This window comes from Gekko japonicus, unplaced genomic scaffold (genome assembly GCF_001447785.1).
Source record: "Gekko japonicus isolate JY-2015 unplaced genomic scaffold, Gekko_japonicus_V1.1 scaffold288, whole genome shotgun sequence".
In the NCBI taxonomy this organism is placed as follows: domain Eukaryota; kingdom Metazoa; phylum Chordata; class Lepidosauria; order Squamata; family Gekkonidae; genus Gekko; species Gekko japonicus.
This window is the reverse complement of record NW_015173682.1, coordinates 14250-21032: the sequence shown is the minus strand read 5'-3', so window position 1 is coordinate 21032 and position 6783 is coordinate 14250.

The following is a 6783-nucleotide window of genomic DNA, read 5'->3' as shown; positions in this document are numbered from 1 at the left end:
GCTTATCCTTTTTCAAGCAGCGACCGCGGGGCAAGGACGACGGTGGAGGTGATGCTTCCTCCGCTGGCGAACGGGCGGGCGCGGGGAGAGCCTCTCTAGCGTCCCAAACCAAGCGGGCCTGGACGGCGCCCCGGGGCAGGGGGAGGCAGGCAGTTCCTCGGCCCTTCTTGCCCCCCGAAACGGGGGGTGGCTCGCAGTTAAAAGCCCTCCCCTGTCCCAGCTGACAGTTTGAAAGCAGCCATTTTTAAAAGGCTAATTGTAAACTGCTTTCCGAGGCGGCTGGTGGGCTGAATCCCTCCTCCCGCTCCCCCGCCGCCGGGTCCGTTTAGATCCGTCTCTCTTTTACTGCCAGGCCCTTCCTCGGTCCATGTGAACGGCGGCGGCGGCTCCTCTCTGGAGGAATCCCCGCAGCCAGGAAGACACGAACGGCTCCGTTTCCAGCTCAGGAGACTCGTTGCTGCTGAAGCAACTGCGTGGAAACGACTGGAGACTAACAGCCCTGCTGGTCACCGCTGAAAAGTAAAGGGGAGGGCGCAGAGGCTGGCTCCTTCTCTCCCGCCCGCCCCCCTAAAGTTCCTGTCCCAGAATGAATCCTCTGGCACGGCTGGCCTCAGGGCCGAGAGGCATTTTCTCCCTCCGTCTTTGGAAACGGAGACGAGTTGGCTAGCATTGCAACGGCGTCGTGCTTGCTTCCTCTCGAGAGCTTTGCAGAGGAATTGGAGAAAGAAAACTACCACACAAAGAGAGCTGAGCATGTGCAGCAGAGAAGCCCCTTAAAGGCGCAGCGCGTTGCCTCATTGCATCACTTTTAGCGTCACACTGAAGAGAGGGGAGAAAGCCAAGTCGGTTTTGTGTTAGAAGAAGGGAGGGACCAACGAGGGGCTTGTCATCTTTTCCACAAGACAGAAAGCAAGTTCCTGAACTTAAAAAAAAAGAAAGAAAGAAAGGAGATTTTCCATAAACAGCTTATAAACAGTGTGGCATAGGAACAACAGCAACACACACACAAAGAACCCTCATTGTTTTGGTGACTGCTGTGTAAGATTACCACATTTTCTTTCTGCAGGGGTCTCCTGTATTTTTAATCGCTGCATTCAGCTGGTGCAATTTATACAGACACACACAATCAAGGAGTCCAAGGATGAACCTCTTGGGTACCCAAGGCTGATGCATACAAGTAGCGGAACCTTTTTAAAAATATCTATAAAGTTTTATTTAGAAGAAGAAGAGGAGGAGGAGATTGGATTTATACCCCAACGTTCACTACCCAAGGGAGTCTCAGAGCGCTTACAAACTCCTTTCCCTTCCCCTCCCCTCCCCTCCCCACAACAGGCACCCTGTGAGGTAGGTGGGGCTGAGAGAGCTCCTGACAGAAACAGCTCTTTTTCAAGAACAGCTCTTGTCAAAACTATGGCTTGCCCAAGGTCATCCAGCAGGTGCAAGTGGAGGAGTGGGGAATCAAACCCGGTTCTCCCAGATTAGAGTCCGCACACTTAACCACTACACCAAATGGTGTATCTTTCAGAACAAAATGTTTACAGGCAACACAACACTCTAAAATCACACAGCAAAAACCAAGATAAACTAGTTTAACTATCTAACACATTTCCAAGTCCTGTGTTAGATGGCACAAACCTTAAGTTCAAGAGTCAAATGCTATAACTTATGCATTCTCTACAGAGCGGTCTATTGTAATATGAGCATATCATAATGCAGTCCTATAGTCCTTCAGAATCCAAGCTAGCTTCCTTTTTCCAGGCTCTTAGCTCAATTACAGTTTTTTGGCCAAGCAGCATCAGGTGATCATGATTCCCAATCAGGACACATTCTTGCTGGAACCCTCTAGAAAATTACCTCATCACTCATTCCCCCTTCCATCCTATGGGCCACAGGTTCTCATGAGAAGCTAATTACCACATTTCCAGTTCTGGCCCTGAAGATGATAAGGACTATATAGGCAGAGAGACCCAATTAGCAACACCTGCAAGATGGAATAAGCCCATTACTATTCACATTAACCCCTGAGAGGAATCAGGGGTGCTTTTCTCAGACACAGTTCCTACACCTCCATGCCACATCTTTGGTCTGTCACAAAAATGTTAAAAACACAGCAAATCAACCACAAGCACCCTAGGTTCACTTACCGTTTTAGTTTCTGACACATAATTATAATATGGATTTATATTTGCATCGGACTAAACAACCTTAAATCATATTCAAGGAAGCAAAAAAACCCTACATATGTTTGCTGTACAGTTGCTTGATTCTTTGCTCTTTCTCATCTGATCCAATTTATATGCCAATTTGAGGGTAGATACTGCAGTGAAGGAATCAGATTCAACCTCTTATCAGACTTCTGTGAATAGTTTCAAGTTGATCTCCCTGATCAATGTCAATAAAGTGCTTGGGTGGTAAAGGCTACTTCCTAAAAACTGGACCCTTACTATCCAGGTTATTAAAATCATGCCAAGATAAATGTGGAGATTCCTATGGGGAGAATCATTAATATATTCACCTTACGGGTGTTTCCTTCACAGCTGAAAGTTATTGTGATTAGACCTCGTATTGAGAAGTCATCTTTGAATAAGAATATGTCTGCTAGCACTGGTTATGATTGTTTTAATGATGCTTTTTAGTTGGGTTTTAGGATTTAACAAGGGGCGGACCCGCGATACTCACGGGGGGGAGGCAGAGGAGGAAGCAGCAGGAGGAGGCCGACGGTTGTGGAGAATAGTGAGCCTTAAGCTTCTCAGTGATGTCAGCGTAAGTGACAGTCTTTATATCAGTTGGGGCCACCAACGACCTGGCTATGTCGAAGGTCCCCTTCCCGCAGGAACTCAGGAGGCACGCCCGTTTCTTGGCCTCGTCTGTAATGTCGTGTGTCTCCAGATGGAACTCGAACCTGGATAGGTAGGAGTCCCAGTCTTCTGAGGAAGGTTCGAAGCACTCGAACTTCTGGCTTCCAGCCATCGTGGGAGACTTGGGCACCGGAGCTGGTGGCGCCTCCGCCGGATCGGCTGCTGTGCTCTGCTCGCTTTCTTCCGAGTCCGAAGTGTGGATGTCCGCAGGGCTGCCTACCTGCTCTAACATCCCACCTTCGTCGCCAATTGTTAGATCGCGCTAACAAAGGACTCTTAGAGTGATTCAGCAAGTGATTCAGCTTTATTGGAAGTAACGAGCAAGCACTAACTCAGTAAGAAACCAGAACAGAAAACAGTGGGAGCTTATGCTCCTTTTAAACATAACCGGGCTAATGTAGCCACGCCTATTTACAAATAACAACCAATGAGATTGCTTAGTTAAGGACCAATGAAAGTCTTTCCCTCGCAGGGAAAAGGCACAGTTCTGATTGGTCGCTGTTGCAGAGCGACCAATAGGAAGTTCATTCAGTGGAGCCCTGGTTTGGCTCGAAGCTTAACATGTAAGTCCTATGAGGTGATTCATGTAAACGTTTCAATACATCACATATCTGTCCCGAGGCTGTGGGTCAAGTGGCTGAGGGTGAACAAACTGAACCTTAATCCAGACAGGACAGAGTCTATGCTGGCTGAGAAGCCATAGTGTTTGGTGGTATTGATTTACTAGCCTTAAATGGGGTTAAACATTCTTTTTTAAATCGAGTTGAGCTTGGGGAAACTCTCGAACCTTGCCTTTTTGATGGAGTTAGCCAAAGTTACTTCTCTGAGTTTCATCTAGCTCACAATTTGACCTATTATTTAGACTGCACACTAATTCATGCTACTGTAATCTTAAAACTGGGCTTCTGTAATGCACTGTAATTCAGACTGCCTTTGGACCTTCAATTGCTACAAAATGGGGCAGCAAGATTCCTAGGATCACATATTTTATTTATGTACTTATTTAGGGAATTTTTATGCTACTTCTCCAAACCGGACAGTATGGGAGGAGGCAGCCCTTCAAGTAGCCTAGCCTCCAAACTGGACAGTATGGGAGGAGGCAGCCCTTCAAGTAGCCTAGCCTCAAGCTGTTTAGGGCCTTAATAGTAAGAACCAGCAATCTGAATTGTGATCAGAAAGAGATGGGTAGTCAGTAATGATATTTCAGCACAAAGATGATACAATCCCTGCATCCAGCATCTGACAATAGCCTTGCTGATGCATTTTGTATCAGTTGAAGTTTCTGGACCATTTTCGAAGGCAGCCCCAGGTGCCCAGCTTTAGTGCATTATAGTAGTCTAACCTGAATGTGATCAGACCAATGATCACAGTGGTCAGATCATATTTTCTGAGGAGCGGCCATAGTTTGCGTATCAGCCAAAGCTGCTACATAACTGCAAGACTTTGTCAATGGCACTGATTACATATGTGTTTCTGCACCCAGTTCAAAGTACTGCGGGCTATTTCTTTTGAATATACATAAAGCTGCCTTGTACTGAATCATACTATTAGCCTATCAATGTTAGTACTGTCATCTCAGACCAGCAGTAGCTCTCCAGAATCTCAGGTAGAAGTCTTTCATGTTGCCTGACCTTGACGTCATGCTTTTAACTGGAGATATCAGAGACTGAACCTGGGACCTTCTCCAAGCCGAGCATATGTTCCATCACTGAGCCACAGTACCTCCCTCCCAGTTTTTAATGCTATGGACAATTTCTTGCAAAATGGTTTGGGCTAATGCCAGGTAGCAGGACAGTAAATTGTTCATTATTTTAATACTAATGCTTACAGAAACAATGGTTAATAGGCACCATTTTAAAAGAGGCATTCCTCCTGCCCTCTCACACAAGGAAGAATGCCTCTTCTAAGATAATGCATGCTTGTGTGAGAGCTGGCACTATCTTAAAACTGAGCAGCCTCACTCCTTCTATGGAGTCTGGAATGCCTCTTGGTTTATTGAGGTGTTTCAGGCAATGAAACAGTTGGACAGATGGTTACAGTGCAAGTGGACAAAAACTCAAAGCAAATGCCACTGAACACATTATCATGCTTACTCTGTGGCAGTGATGGCAGCTAGGTAAAGGTTCCCTTGCTCGAAAGCCAGGCGAATCCGACTCTAGGGTTGCAGTGCTCATCTCCGTTTCAAAGCCGAAGAGCCAGCGCTGTCCGAAGACGTTTCCATGGTCATGTGGCCGGCATGACTAAACACCAAGGCACACGGAACGCTGTTACCTTCCCACTGAAGTGGTACCTATTTATCTACTTGCAATTTCTTGCTTTCTAACTGCTAGGTTGGCAGGAGCTGGAACTAGAGACGGGAGCTCACACCGTCATGCGGCACACTCGGGTCTCGAACTGCTGAACTACCGACCTTCCACAGCCTGCAGTTCAGCGTCTTAACCACTTAAGCCACCACAGCTCCTGATGGCAGCTAAGCAAGCTCTTTTTCTGCAACCATTGTATCTGTACAATGCTATCTGGCGGAGGTTTTCCAGGTTGTGAAAGAGCTTTTATCACAAGGATGTTGACCCAGAAATCATACAAGTCCACTGTGATTCCTTTGCAATGAAATGGTCTAAGCATGGTGGATGTGAACAATTTTATCTGCACAATTGCAGATAAAATTGCTTGCATCCACCATGTTTAGACTACACTGTGCTTCAATAACATCCTGAGGTTGCAGATGACACCCAGCTCTATTTCTTCTTAACAACTAAGCCAGGTGGGTCTGTGGAAGTCCTGAATACGTTCCTGAAGAAAGTAATGCTGTTAGTCAATGGAGAAGCTGCTCAGGGACTGCAGACCCAGCCTGGCTGCATGGCTCCTGAAGGAGCAGGTTTGTAGCTTGTAGATCCTATCCTGTGGTTGGAGGCCCAGGTTTCCTCCATGGCACATAGTGCCTTTCACCAGCTCTGGTGAAAAGCATGAAAAGCATGATCTGGCCACAGTGCTGCATTCTCTGATCACATCTGGTCAACCAGCTTTGAAGGGTAGACTCTGTGGTCCAAAATGCAGTGGCCAGGCTGCTAGCAGAGTTTGGTTACAGGGATAGTATCACCCCTGTGCTGAAAGATCGACAGCAGTTACCCATCAGTTTTTGGACGCAGTAAATGTTGCCTCTAATTTTTTTACCTACTGAGTGGAGCAGTTCACATCCTGAACAGAATATAACTACTGTGATGTTAAAATGGGCAGTGCGAGATCCTGCGCAGCTCCAGACTGCTGCCGAGCAGGGCTTCCTGTGTTAATGAGCGGCCTCTCATGTGGACAGCTTAGAGGGAACACTGGACACAATCCAAAGTGTCAGTTCTTTCCTTTAAAGTCCTAAATGGTTTGGGACAAGGGTACCTAAAGGACTATCTCCACCCATACTATCCAACCCACTAGTTAAAATCTGCCTCTCAAGCCCTATTCTCTCTGTTCCCTGCCTTCAGAGGGGAGGTAGGTGTTGACATTTTGTTTGTTTTGGTGTTCCCTAGGTGATCTCTCCTATTCCTGGCCAATATTTTAATTGTTGTTTTTATGTGTTTGTATGTATTTTAGCTCTGGTTTTAATTGTGTTAATGATGTGTGTGCATGTTTTTGTTTATTTTAATGATTTTAAAATGCCATTTTATAATGTACATTTTAATTAGTTAGCCACCTTGGTGGCCCTTGTTAAGACAGAAAGTCAGGATATAAATTTCGTTAAATGAGTAAAAAATAAAAATAGAGATATGGCATTTTTTGTGGTGGCCTTTGGAATGCCCTTTACTTTTAGGCCCTAGGCTAAAACACTAAGCTAAAACTAGGCCTACTCTTAGGCACTAGGCTAAACACATATTTATACCAGGCTTTTAATTAGGAGTTTTATCTTATCAGTTTTCTAATGGTCTGCTTCTTTTTT